Source organism: Lygodium microphyllum, chromosome 4, assembly GCF_053477565.2.
Source record: "Lygodium microphyllum isolate KBCC chromosome 4, Lygodium_microphyllum_v1.1.10, whole genome shotgun sequence".
Lineage (NCBI taxonomy): Eukaryota > Viridiplantae > Streptophyta > Polypodiopsida > Schizaeales > Lygodiaceae > Lygodium > Lygodium microphyllum.
In genome coordinates, this window is record NC_141138.1 from 163,462,518 (window position 1) to 163,476,428 (window position 13,911).

At 38.4% G+C, this 13,911-nt stretch overlaps 1 non-coding gene across 1 annotated transcript; it reads left to right on the top strand.

Moving 5' to 3' along the window:
• The first annotated feature begins 2,702 nt into the window (after window positions 1–2,702).
• On the top strand, window positions 2,703–2,775 carry TRNAK-UUU (transfer RNA lysine (anticodon UUU)). Its single transcript has one exon. It is a non-coding gene; the product is annotated as a tRNA-Lys (tRNA).
• The last annotated feature ends 11,136 nt before the right edge of the window (window positions 2,776–13,911 follow it).

The window sequence follows — 13,911 nt, forward strand, 5'->3', positions numbered from 1 at the left end:
TACGGAAGAGAGTTGAATCTTGACCTTTGTGACTTAGTAAGTTGGAACTTAATAGGCTTAAAGCTTCAAGCTTTAACTAGTCGTTTTTTTTAAACGATGTGTAAGAAGGGCTGTTTACTAACACTGCCTTCTCTCACGACGTCCTCTTGCCACTATTTGACAAATCCGATCTGTGAACTAGTATGACACTTGTTTGAGTGCAATGCTTCATATGCTAGACAAAGGAAAGCAATTTTTGAGAATGCTTAGGAACAATCCACTATGAGGAAAGATTCCTTTTCTACATCATAGGAATCATTGAGCTAGAAAATGGGCTCAAATCCACAAAATACACTATATTTCATTCTCTATGAAGAAAGGTTTTGGTAAGTTAGAAGAATATGGATGACCTCAAGTTTCAACTTTCATGTGAGAGAAGAGCTAGGCATATGGAATTTTAGAGATGGATTAGTCTAAAGTATTGGTGGTATTGTCATGGTATGTTTAAGGACATCCAAAAGTATTGGCCCATAGTGTCATATGAATAAAGTAGAGTGCCTAACGGTGGATGGATTATTACATACTTTAGAATTTCCACCAAGAAAAAAGTCTAAATATGGATTTCATCAAGAGGCTAAACAATATTCAAAACAATCATGAGGTCAACAATAAGGAGCAATCATGGCTAGTTAATAAAGATATCTCATTGTCTTAGATTGGATAGAAAACTTGAGCTAGCATCAAGTTACGTTGAGCAATTATACAAATTATATAGAAAATCTATGACGCTGTTGGAAACCATGATTAACCCTTAGATATCCACTTTTGGACATTTGTGTTGCTAATCTTAAGGTGACACTTAGTATGAATATCACCCCATAACTTAGATGGTGATATGCAAAGCATTGAAAATGCACTCGAAAACCTTTTGATGCCTAAATGACCAATAACTAATTGAATCGGTAAGCTTATCTTCCAGTCTTTGAATTTGTCTTAAATAGTGCTTATCTTCTAGTACTTTGCCTAAAAAAGTGCCTAGAATGGAGCTTGTCTTCCAATATATTAGATCAATAGGTTGCAATGTTAGCACTTCTAGATAGAAGTAAGGTTCACCTAGTTTGTCATGTGAGAAGGCATAAGTAAAGTTTGGAAGACACTACCTAGATAGTCATGAGAACCTTGATAAACTCTCTCTTGATTATTCATTACCACATGAACAAAAAATGTATGTGGTTTCATTGAGAGTGGAGGACTAGGAACTATTAATCTAAGAGCATTTGGTTAAGTGGAGAGATCAACCTAATGATAGTTCTACCCGAGAGCAAGTGGGTGTGACTTAGTAGAGACACCACCTTTAAATAGTATTAGTCCAAGCTAGGCACATGGAACTGGCTAGTTAGTGAATGGTAGTGGTCCATGCTAGGTTTTGGGGGAGTCTTGATAGATTGGTGTGTACACTTCCTAAATTAGAGTGGGATCTAACTATAGAAAACTTGAATCTATATGAGACTATGGCTAGGTCGATGGGTACATAGTTTATTCCATACACATGTATTTCTCATTTCTCTATAAGAATTGTGAAATAATGATAAAATAAGTTGTTATACATAATGGTCTGTAGAGAGCTTGCCTCCACTCATGCACCAAATATGGTGCATACATGTCACTATATATGTGCATGTGCATTTGTTGTATATGTGTTCCAAGTTGCATATGCATGCGTCCATTAAGAGTGTGTGCATGTATGGTCCATGCTTAGTTGTGTAAATGAAACTATTATGGAACTGTGTATACACCACATAGCCTTTCTCTCCTGCATAACTCTAGCTTTCCTCTCTCTACTTTTTTATTATCTTATAGCCCATCCTTCTTTTTATCCTCATGTAAACAACCCTTATAAGTCAAAACACCACCTAACCTTTCTTTCGTGCATAACTCTTGCTTTCCTCTCTAATTTTTTATTATCTTATAGCCCATCCTACTTTTTACCCTCATGTAAACCTCTTATAAGTCAAAAAGTGAAAAATGTATAGGAAAACTTAACTAAAATTCCCATATAGGCACATTGTGCTATTATAATTGGGCTTTTTGGCTCTCTCTCTTCTTTTCTAAGGTGTCATCCACATTCACATATTAAATGCATAGTCATAACCTACATGTGGGGAGATATTTCTCATCATTATTAGCACTCCACATGGTGTTTGTCTCTTCTTTAATTGCCTTCGTAGTTTGATTTTTTTGCCAATTCTACTTTGTTATTGAGCACAACTATAGCAACCCATGCTTGTGGTAGTGGTTTGAATGATTTTGCTTTTATATTCGGTCTCTGGAATTATGATTAAAGATTACAACATTAAGTCCATATAATTGTTACCTTGAAGGTTTGAAGTAAAACAAGTGCCTATTGAGAGTGAACATAATTAGAAGTTAGATTCAAAGAAGTCTTTTCTTGATTCCTTTCCAAGTTTGGATCTCATTACGGTGCTTGGGTTGTACTTTTGAAGTGATGTGATTATTGCAACGCAAAATTTGATGTCTTTCTTTTTAAAGTGTAGGACCACAAATTTCAAACTGCAAATATATATTCTATAACGTTTAGTTTGCAATGTGTTTTTTGGTATAAAGAACAAATCTTGAAATTTAGGTCTTTCGTACCAGTTTAGATAACATATTTTATGTTATATTATACTAACAAGCAGTAAAGAGATGTGATTTATCAACGAGCCGTCTTAGCTCAGCTGGTAGAGCGCGTGGCTTTTAACCACGTGGTCGTGGGTTCGATTCCCACAGACGGCGCGCTTCATTCAACAGTCTTTTTTGACTGACTTTGTATGTGGAGTATTTTAGTCAGCCTACGCACGCGCTAACTCATGCTAACTCATGACTGCATTGTGTGTTAAAGCACTTCTTAAAGAAGGTTTTAAAATCGGGGCCGGGGGAGCTTTTTCATTTATCCAATGATCAACCCGCCGACGTCCTTGCATCACAAGATATAGGAAGACCTGGGGCTCTCATTAATTAGATTCCAACTACGCATGCCTATATCGTCGTCGTGACTCGTCTTGCTTGTAACGCTGCAACTAAACAGAATGCTACAGAATGGGAATAGTACGACGCAAGTCAGTAAGGCCAAGGAAAAACCAAGCTCCCGCTGCGTCCCGCAGGAGGGTTCTAAACCACATGCAGGTAAGACAAAAGTGAGAACTTATGGAGTCCGTAGGTTCAAATAGAAGGAAGGATGTTTGCTGCTCTGTATCAAAAGCAGGAAACCTGGTCTTATCGCCTTACAAGCTAGCTTATGCTTGGAATGCCCCTTCAGAACATGTGAAGCGATGGCATGTATTGTGTGGGAAAAGGAATGCTTTGCTGATTGGAGATTGGAACATAGACTCCATCGAATCTCTGCTACATTGTTTCGTATAGGAACTAGCCCTCTTTCTGCCAACATACCATCACAGATAAAGCCATGCCCCTTCAGAACATGTGAAGCGATGGCATGTATTGTGTGGGAAAAGGAATGCTTTGCTGATTGGAGATTGGAACATAGACTCCATCGAATCTCTGCTACATTGTTTCGTATAGGAACTAGCCCTCTTTCTGCCAACATACCATCACAGATAAAGCCACTAAGAATGCATGGCAAGTAGCTTAAAACTATGATCGATGACGAATGGGATGAGCTTGATGAATTATACAAATCCACTCTCATTTTGTCTCTCACTGAACAGGTGCATTACAATGCGGTTGAGGAAGCACAGAGTGCTTGGCAGCTTTGGGATAAAATCAAGAATCTCTATGACAAGAAAAGTCCAGTAAGTCAAATGTATTGGTTGAAGAAACTTATGGACCTGCGCATGAAGGAGAATATGACGATGTTTGCTCAGTTTTATGCTATTCTTAAAAACTTGACTTTGTAGGGCATTACCTTCAATGATGAGGATACTCCATTGTTTTTGCTTGGGACTCTGAGTGAGTCATGGGATGTATTCTGCACTGCTTTATATGCTCCTGCTACTATTTTGAACTTACTTGATGTAGAGAGTTCTCTTGTGCAAGAATAGATCAACTGTATGAACTCGGATGCCTCTCATGTGTCACATGCTTTGACTCTTAGAGGCAGAGATTGTAAGAATGACCGTGGGTATGAATGTGACAGAGACTCGCAGAAGTCTAGGTCTAAGTCGCATGGTAAATCACGCAGCAAGTCTGGTGGAAAAAATGCTAATGTGACATATCATCATTGCAGCAAGAATGGTCAAATATGCCCACAATGTTATGAGTTGCACAATGAGAAGCACAAAGATAAGGGGAAAGATAAAGTATATGAAAAATCCTCTGATCGCAGCATGGTACTTGCGAAATTTAGTGTAAAAAGGATATAAATGTCATACAGACTGATGACTCCAATGGGGAGTACATACTTGCAACTAGTTCTTGTGATGCTATACCATTGATCGAGGTTCACTCTATGTATGCATAGTACTGGCTTTTGGATTTTGGTGCTTCATTTTATGTTACTCCTTGCTGTGAGTGGTTCATCCCATTCTCTCACTGAACAGGTGCATCACTTAAGCTTGAGTGATGACAAGTCACTTGCTTTTATTGGCATTGGGGATGTACAACTGCAGTTCTTTACTGGTAGTACTTTTTTGTTATAGGATGTACGTCATGTACTTGCGCTTACACACAGTCTTATGTTTGCAGGGCAGCTTGATGATGTTGGATTTCATGTTTCATTTGGAGATTCTGCCTGGAAGATCATCCCTGGCAGACTTGTGCTTGCTAGAGGTGCCAAGGCTGGCAGTCTCTATCCTATTATAGTTGATGGGTTCTCTATTGACTATGTTTTGTCAGCCAATTCCACCCCACATGTATCTCTTTGGCATGCCTGTTTGGGCCATATGTCCTTGAAGTAAATGAAAATGCTTTCTGATTTGTAGTACTTATCACCCCTTAATTATGCATATTTTGATTCATATGAGCATTGTCTTTATGGCAGACAGACTAGGAATACACATAAGAAGTTTAGTAGGACATGCATGAGTGAGCCCCTAGCATTGGTACATTCAAATATCTGTGGGCCAATGCCCTGTGTCAGTCTATGGGTTGTGCAAAGTATTTTGTGACGTTCATTGACAATTTATTGCATAAATTATGGACTTACTCCATAAAGCTTAAGTCAGATGTATTGGCTGTGTTTCTGAGATGGCTTGCATTGGCAGACTGGGCATAAGCTGAAATGCCTTAAGATTGACAATGGGGGAGAATATGTGTGTCACATGCCTTTGAGCAACTATGTGATGAGAGGGGTATTAAGCGTCAGCTGACTATCCCCTATATTCCATTCCAGAATGGTTTGGATAAGCGGATGAATAGAACCATCCAAGAGCGTGTACGCAGTATGCTTAGCCATACATGCCTACCACATAGCGTTTGAGCTAAGGCAGTTAGTACAACTCTACATGTCATCAATAGATCACCTTTTAGTGGTTTGGATTTTTAGATTATTGCAGAGGAGGTATGGATTGGGAAACCTCCATCTTATACTTATCTACATATCTTTGGATGTGAGGCATTCTACCATGTGCCCAAGGACAAGTGGGCTAAGTTGGATCCTAAGAATGTCAAATGCATTTTCCTTAGCTATGGAGATGCATACAAGATAGATTACCGCCTTTGGGATCCGTAGGTGCGAAAAGTCATCCACAACCATGATGTAGTATTCCATGAAGCCAAGATGCATAGGCAACTTGAGAAGGTGGTAGAGATACACAAGGTTATATTCTAGGAGGAGCCACGTGCTCTTACATAACTAGTTGAATAGCTTGTAGCAGTAGTTGGTACACATGGCTAGGGTGTTGGAATTGATGCTTGGACATGATGCTAGACATACAACAGAGCTTGCTGTGAGACGGTTTACTAGAGCTAGATGTTCACCTGATCGATTTGAGTCCTCAATACATTATATCTTGGTTACAGATGCAGAAGAGCCTCTCATCTATGATGAGGCTATGCGCAGGGGTGACAACCACTCTTGGAAGAGGGCTATGCAGACTAAGATAGACTCCTTGCATAAGAATATGACTTGGGATTTGGTTTCCTTGCATGTTGGCAAGAAGACATTGCCATGAAAATGGGTGTACAAGTTGAAAAGTATCCCTGGACACCCCAAGCCAGCTTATAAGGCAAAACTTGTTGCTAAGGGTTTCAAACAAGAGCATGGAGTTGACTTTGATGAAGTCTTTTCTCTTGTGGTCTAGATGACTACTCTACGCTTGGTTTTAGCCTTAGTTGCGCAGCTTGACTTGGATATATATTAGATGGATATCAAGACTGCATTCTTGTATGGGGATTTGCATAATGAGATATACATGGAGCAACCTAAAGGCTTTGCAGAACCTGGTAGGAAGCACCTAGTGTGTAAGTTGAAGAAAACTCTTTATGGCTTGAAGCAAGCACCTAGGGAGTGGTATCATAAGTTTGATGCCTTTATGCAGTCATAGGGCTACAGTAGAAGTGCTATGGATCCGTGTCTTTACACAAAGAAAGCTCGTGATAGCTCATTGCTTATTTTAGTACTTTATGTGGATGATATGCTGATAGCGGAAAAAGCTCATGATGAGCTTAATGCTCTTAAATCTCACTTGAAGAAGAGCTTTGAGATGAAGAATTTGGGACATGTCTCTCACATTTACTCGTGCGTAAATTGGATGTTGGATGCGTACATAGCGAGCGCTGAAAGGTCCCTAAGAACAAAAGAACTCTACTAAAGCTCATAAAACAAGAAGAAAGATTTGTACGACATGAAAAAAAGAGACAAATTGGATACAATCTCTCCCTATGTCTTGTATGAGCGATTCACAAGGCATGCATGTATAAATTTATTTATCTCAAAGCTCAAAAATAGCCTAATTTTACAACTAACATGCTTTAGCTTTTGTGTTTGCTTTTGTCTAAATGAAAAATAAAGCGGTTAGGCACTCCAAAAGTCGGGATGTGCCCAAATATAATGTCTAATAATAAAATATTTAAACCAAGCGTCTATGCGCATAGAAAAAAATAAATATTTATCAAGGGCTTTAATAAATAAGCATGTCTAAATAAATATTAGTGCCATGTCTTTAATAATATAGCGTGCTCTCATAAAAAAATGATAATTTTTTCTAAAAAATATGAATAAATGTTATCGCCAGTGCTTCCCAACACCACTCCTACCTGCTCTACATATCAACTGGAGTATTTATAATTGTTAGAAAATAATTAAATTGAACCGACAAAAGTGAATACCTAGCAGTCTTCAGCTACAAAATAAATAAATAGGTTGAAACTCTGTCCCAACCTGTGGAGTCACCCACATGTACATTAAATTAACATGACGTCTGAAAAGGACAAACGTCTCCATTAACTTCTCGCACAAGAAATCCACCTTATGTACAAGCCCCGGCAAATAAATATAGTATTACGAAATCCACCGCAAAACCTCAGGGAATTCACCGTGGAATAAAAAACTCACATAATCCACCATGGTCTCACAAAATCCACCGTGGAATATGTATCTTGGTATCATACCCCCGAGGTGGGATAGCAATTGTTCTCTATTGCTATTAGCTCAATGTGGAGTGAGTAGTGAGGGATAAGCACTTACGTCACGGGCGTACATCCATTGGGCATTTTCAATAGGATGATTTTTAAATTTAACCAAATATCTAGAATATCTACTTCCAGTTCTAGTGGTCATAAAATCAGTATCTAGAATAGTTTCACGTTCAAGGATTTCAATTTCTTCTTCTAATAAAGGAGGGTTTTCATAAACAAGGTGTACAGGTAATTGGCCTCTAAAAGGTCATAGTAAACTTATATGAAAAGTTCTAATTGGCCTCTGAAAGGTCATAGTAAACTTCAATGTGGTGGTAGTTCTAATTTAAATGCATTGTCATTGATCTTATGAATTATTTTGAAAGGTCCATAAAATCTAGGGGCTAACTTAACAACAAGGTGTTTCTCAATACTTTGCAATCTTCTCTTTTCAATGCATAACCAAACATAATCATCAACTTTAAAACTCATAGCTTTTCTTTTTTTATTAGCTTGTTTAGTGTATGATTGTTGGGCTTTCGCAATCATATCTTTAACTTCAACAAAAATAATAGCATGTGTATTGGCAATATCATCAGCAGCTTTAATTTTGTTTGACAATGATGTAACAAGTGTAGGCAATCTATATCCAAAAATGATTTTAAAATGTGCTTTATGTGTAGATGTATGTGGTGTATTATTTTATGCAAATTGAAGTAAATGCAAGTATGTATTCTATGTTTATGGTTTTGAAATTGTGTATGCACGCAAAAGATCTAAAATTATAATGTTAGTAGTTTTTATTTACCCATTTTTTTCAAGATAAAATGTAGATGAGAAATCAATCTTTGTACCTAAATTAGCAAACAAAGTAGTTCAAAAATGATTGAAAAATCTAAAATCACGATCAGAAATAATAACTTTTAGCAAACCATGGTTAGTGAAAACAGTCTTCAAAAATAATTGTGCAACTTGATATGCAATTAGTGTTTTCTTGCATGGAAGGAAATATGCTTGTTTGCTAAATCAATCTACAATAGTCCAAATCATATCATGATTAGCTTGGGTGTTAGGCAAACCAGTTGTAAAATCCATTGAAATATGTTCCCAAGGTCATTTAGAAATTGGTAAAGGCATTAATTAACCATATTATTTACCATGGTATCGCTTGACTCTTTAACAAATTAAACACTCAGATATAAAGCTAGAAACATCAGATTCCATTTGTGGTCAGTAAAAATCTTCGACCAATGTTTCTGAAGTGAAAATAATACCTCTATGGCCTTGATATGGGAGACAATGAATTTTGTGCGACACAAATTATCTAAATGGAACAGTTACACACAACCTTTTTTCATAAAACATAAATCCATCAAAATAAGACAATGAATCAATTGAAATCCAGTTATTAGCAACTAATTTATTCTAATCAGCTTAAAAACGGGGGTCTTGGTCATAGGTATCCTTCATAGAGATAAGAGAATCAAAAGATATAACGGAAATATTACGAATACTTGGTTTTCTACTTAAGACATCAATAACAATATTCTCTTTTTCAGGTTGATATTGGATAAGTGGATGAAAACTTTGAATGAAAGCAGTCCATTTAATATGTTGGTTAGAGATTTATGGCTGACTAAGGAGATGTTTTATACTTTTTTGATCAGTTTTGATCATGAATTCAAATCCCATTAGATAATGTTTTCATTGACGTAAGGCCTGTACTACAACTAGCAATTCCTTATCATAGGTAGAATACTTCAATTCAGAGGGTTTAAGATTGTAGCTAGAATAAGCTATGGGATGTGAATCTTGCATAAGGACAACTCCTATTCCTGATCTGCTAGCATCAATGATTACTAGAAAGAATGGTCGATTAAAATTAGGTAATTACAAAACAGGTGCATGTGTCAAAGCATGTTTCAGTAAATCAAAAGACTTTTGCTGATTATCAGACCAATGATATACAATATCTTTCTTTAATAATTTCGTTAAAGGTAATGCAAGTAATGAAAAAATTTCACTTTTTTTTGTAAAAGCTAGCAACACCTAAGAAAGAATATAACTCATGCACATTTTTAGGGATTGGCAAATTCAAAGTTGCTTCTATCTTTTTAGGATAAACTTGAATATCATCAAATGAAACAATATGTCTTAACTCAATGTGGGTTTGAAAAAATTCACTCTTTTTAGGATTAGCATATAATTGATTATCTTTCAACAATTTGAAAACCAAAGATAAATGTTCATAATGCTCGTTCTCATTCTTATTGAAAACCAATATGTCATCAAAGAAAACAATTACACAATGCTGATGCTTCAAAAATATTCGATTCATCATACAATTGAATGTGACTAGTGTATTAGTCAAACCAAAAGGCATAGCAAGGAATTCATAATGACCAAATTGAGTTCTATATAATACCATATTGGGGAATATAGAAATTTTCCATAAGTTTGGGACACGTGGTCAAATATTTGGATTTGTCATAACTTGAACACTATAACTCCAAATCGAGCGGTCTATAGCTTAATAGATTCCATTTTTCAAGCGCTTTCTAATGATATGTCACATCATATGGTTTTGAGAAACTTATGGACATGGTATCCGGGTGCCACCTTTTTAGTGTTGGGGTAAAAGGCCCTTGGGCCTGCCCGTGTACAATGACTGCCCATATTTTTTATTCATATATATATATATATATATATATATATATATATATATATATGAAAGTGCAATAAGGATGTCATAACATTGTTGACATCACCTACATTGTGTGTGCTCTTCTCTCTCGCGTCTCCTACATCCCTTTCAACTGGTATCAGAGCAGGTCCTTCGCGAACGCCTCCCGGCCTTCCTCGGCATCTACATGAGATATGAGAGCTTGCTTCTCACTCAGTTCTCAACCATTCTTTGACATGAACAATATGGTTTCATGAAGAGGCAGCCATAGCTTCCATCATTGAAGCTTGTTCCCTTCACCTCTTGCTTGGACTTGTCCTAGGCTTGTGTAGGCCTATTGTAGGCCTTCATTGGGCTCTTGCTTATCCCCTACCCACCTTGATTTGGCCCCTCAAGTATAATAGCATGCTCACTTTTTATTTGTGGCTGTTTGCAAAAATGACTCAAAAATCCCTCTTTTTGTCATATCTTGGGCATTCAGAACCTTATTCAGGTAAGGTAAGAGTCTAAGTTGGGGCTTTGGCACGCTCCGGACAAGATGGTGATGTCGGATTTGCTAAATTCTGATGACATAATATTTTGCAATAGATTTCAGGTCTAAGACATCATGTATTTGTATGCCTATGGCTTATGTGATGCTTTTATTGATGTTTATTGATACCGGATTACTTGTGGATATTATGTCTCTTATGTGAGACACATTTGGAGCTGTTTTAGCTCAGTCACCTGGGACTGTTTTGAACAGTCCCAGGTTTGTCCAAAATAGGACAGCCACCTGTTACTTCAATTTTATGCTTGGTCGGTGCCTATACATACGGGAATGTATGCATATGGTTTGCATATGGATTTGAGCTTGGATTGAGCACTAATTTACTCAGATTTGGATTATTATTTGCTACTGGAAACTTCAAGGTTGAAGCTATTTATACTACAGTTCGGTTATGCCTATTGGTCACGGGGTACTCCCGGCTACTCGGTATGATGTCATGATGTATTTGGATGATGCCACATGGTTCTTCTATACTCTGAAATTGTTTTAAGCTGAGATTAGAGCTCGATTTTATGGTTCACTGTCACTTCCTTGCAGCAAGCATTTCACTGTCATCATGACATGGTTTATGCCTAGGCTACCCAATGCGGATTATGATGACTTGGTGAATGCTTTATGGTTTGGCTATGGATGGCAGTTGTTTGAGCCTCGTCTTGACATTCATTTGAGTATTCCCTTGAGCAATTGGACATTGACTTAGCTCTCTTCATTACGACTTGGCTTTTTCCATTACGACCTTCGATGCTATATGGGATTTGATGCTCTGATTATGGATCTTGGCTATTACTTGTATGCACTTACAAGTATTGAGTAGTAAATTGCTCCCTTGTTTTGGCACTTGCCTATTGAGCTGTGATTGCTCATTTGCATTTGATATGCGGGATACTTACTGATCAATGGACTTGGATAGTGCTTGGGATTTACAGTTATGGCCGTCATGCTTCTCTGTTGTATGACATCTATGCTATTTGGGTTGCTCTTGCCCGTGTATGTCAGGGAGCAGTTGATCTTTATGGCCACCCGTATATGCACATGGTCTACTGCTATGTATTTTAGAGAGCCTCTTACCTGGATGCTTTTGCACAGATATTTGGGCTTTTATTGGAGCTTGATTCTTGTAGGTTTATTTGCCACATGTCGTTCTTGGTTGGATATGTATATTAGTACATGGTATGAGACACTACAAAGTTATGTATACTTCTATGTTTTGGGGAGGCTTATGCATTTATGGCTCCAAGGCATGCTTATGCTTTTATGGCTACAAGCTAGAGTGACTGGATATGCCATGCTTTTGTCTGCTAGGCTTATCCATGTGGGAGCTTTTGCATCCGTGGTTGATGCCTTTATGTTTTCCCCTTCTGGTTTGGATGAGTCCCCTTTGCAGTATGCTATGACGACTTCCAGCTCTTCTAGTCATGCAAACAGTCCTCTTGATGAGCCTGTTCTCTCTGATGAGAGTTCCCTTGATTCTTTGAGCTCCTTAGATGTATTGGACAGCCCTACTCATGCTATTACAGAGCAGTTGTCCTCTTCTATAGGTTTTATAGGTTCTGTTTTCTTTCATTGTGGAAAGACAAGGCATGTGAAGTGTAAATGCTTCAAGTGGATTAGAGAGCAGAAAAGATTGGGCTGCACTAGACATGAGAGCAGAGTTAGTGATACAGTAGGTGAGACCACTGTTGATAGTGGTATGGTGCATGTAGTTACCCACGATGATGTAGTTGAGCCTAGACTCCTGGCATCGTGTTAGCCTGCAGATTACTTGCTCAGTTATACGGCCTATAACTTTGATTGGCTTTTAGACAGTATGGCATCTTGTCATGTTACTCTACATAGAGCTTGGTTCTCTTCTTACAGGGAGGTTGACGGATGTATTTCTTTGGGCCTTGAGCAGGATTGTCATGTTATTGGTATAGGGGATATACACTTGGCTTTGCCAAATGGGTCTTCTCTTATGCTTTGTGATGTCTTGTATATACCCACACTCAGTAAGAGCATGATCTCAGTCAATCAGTTGCATGGTGCAAGATATTATGTCTCTCTTGGGGATACTTCATGAAAAATCCATCATGGTTGCTTGGTATTGGCCAGAGGTGCTAGATATGGCAGTGATTATGTAGTGCATGTCTCTCATGTGGAAGATTCTATGGTTGCAGTTACGCAGATACCACATGCATTGTTATGGCATTGTCGCCTACGCCATGTACGACACAATGAGATGGATGCTTTATGTGATATGAGCTTATTGCCTGCTCTTCCCCATGCTACATACCCTCATTGTACTCATGGTCTGTGCAGAGCCTCTTTGGCTTATGGCGATCGTGTGAGGCATGCTTCTCTAGATCTAGTCCATGTTGCAGTATATGGACCTATGCCTTCCTAGTCACTTGGTGGAGCGTCGTATTTTGTGACCTTCATGGATCGTGCTACCCACCATGTTTGGGCTTACCCTTTGGTATGGATTGGGGATGCTGTTACTATGCTTGACATGTTTATGGATTCTGCTGGTAGCAGGCCTAGATGCTTGCAGATGGATTATGAGAGTCATGCTATCTCTCCTAGCTTACAGATCTCTTGTCAGCACTATGGCATTGATTTTTTATGCCCACGGTATTATGGGATTTCTCATGGCATGTGCCTGCTGGCTTTTGCTTCTATGCTTACCACAGCTAGGTTGTCTTATGGCTTTTGGGTTGAGGCCCTTATGATGGCAGTCTACTTGGTTAATCGGATATCGTGTTTCTCTTTGGATGTTATTACTCCGCATGAGGCATAGAGTGGCATGATACCCTCCTATGATCACTTGAGGATGTTTGGCTGCCAAGCATCTATTAGTATGCCACATGAGCCTATGTCATGCAGATGCATACTCGTTGGTTATGGAGATGGTGACTTTATGGCTTGCAGGTTTTGGGATTTAGATGCCCAGCAGGTTCTACGTAGCCGTCATGATGTCTTTTATGAGACACAGACACCTCTCAGGCCTCTTGATGTGCGTTCAGTGAGCTTTATGGATGATTCTACAGCCTTGTGTCAGTCTTCCACTTCTTGAGGCCGCATACTGTCTTGAGACCCCGTCTGACTTGTGTCTGGGATGCTGGACCTCTTTCAGTAATTGACTCTA